The following is a 1,262-nucleotide window of genomic DNA, read 5'->3' on the forward strand; positions in this document are numbered from 1 at the left end:
GTATTTTATAATATATTAATTCAACTTACCGGTTACCGTATTAATAATAAGTTATATGTTATAACAATATAAATATAATATTATAAAATAATCACACTGAAAAACCATTTCCGCGTTCCTAACGTTTCCCATGACCGTAGATAAGTTAAAAATAGAATGTAAGTTGAACAAATCAATATAGGAAGGTTAAAAAGACATAGGCACATTTTTTTTTAAAAGCATTTAAAATTTAAAACAAGGTAAATAGGTTACATTTAAATTACTTTATTCCCAATAATATCATCAAATATACTTACTAATTGACAAAGGTGGGCAAGTTAATGAAAATAATTAACTCAAGTTAAGTTAAGTTAAGATGACAAAAGTTCGATAAGTTAAAAGTTAACTGTTAACAAATTATAAATTTTACTCGATAAATTAAAAGTTAATATAGAAAATAATATTAATTTAACTCAGTTTAAAAAAAAGTTTATTTATTTATTTTTAAATTAGTATGTAAATTACATAAAGAGTGAAAGTGACTTTCTAATTTCTAATTTATAAATTATAAAAAAAAATTTTATTGAACTTTTATCATAATATTACCATTTTATTTTTAGTTTACTATTATTTAATAAATTAAACTATACTCATCTCAAATAAATAATTTGACAAATATATTTTTTTATATCGTAGGTATAGAAATTGAATGTCATAATACGTGAAGATAAATACATGACCTTCATATATAATTTAAGTTATATAACATTAAAACATAATAATTGTCAATTTGTAATTTAAAATTATTAGTTTTATTAAAAACATTTATAATTGCAACTCACATAATATATAATTTATAATTTAATAAAATATATTAATATACACATAATTATGTTATCAATAAAATGTTTGTGTTTTTCTATTGAATTATTTTTATTTTATACTGATTACAGTAATATTTACGTATAAACGAAAAATTTCAAAATATTTTCAACTTGGTGGATTTTTTTAAAATAAACTGAGAAAATCTAAGTTAATTTAACTATAAATTTAACTAGTTAAGTTCATACGTTGATTAGATAATAAGCTAACTAGTTAAGTTAAAAAGTTAAAAAAAAATTAACTTGTTAACTTAACTTTAACTTTTTAACTTAGTTATTCATTATATTTAAGATGTTTAAGTATTTCAAAACAATCACGTTTTTTACAATCATATCGAAAACACAACAAAATAACGAAATAGATTTTAACAAAAACTTACCATTATATTTATTAGTTTCGAC

The sequence above is a fragment of the Acyrthosiphon pisum genome, chromosome A2 (genome assembly GCF_005508785.2).
Source record: "Acyrthosiphon pisum isolate AL4f chromosome A2, pea_aphid_22Mar2018_4r6ur, whole genome shotgun sequence".
Classification (NCBI taxonomy): Eukaryota; Metazoa; Arthropoda; class Insecta; order Hemiptera; family Aphididae; genus Acyrthosiphon; species Acyrthosiphon pisum.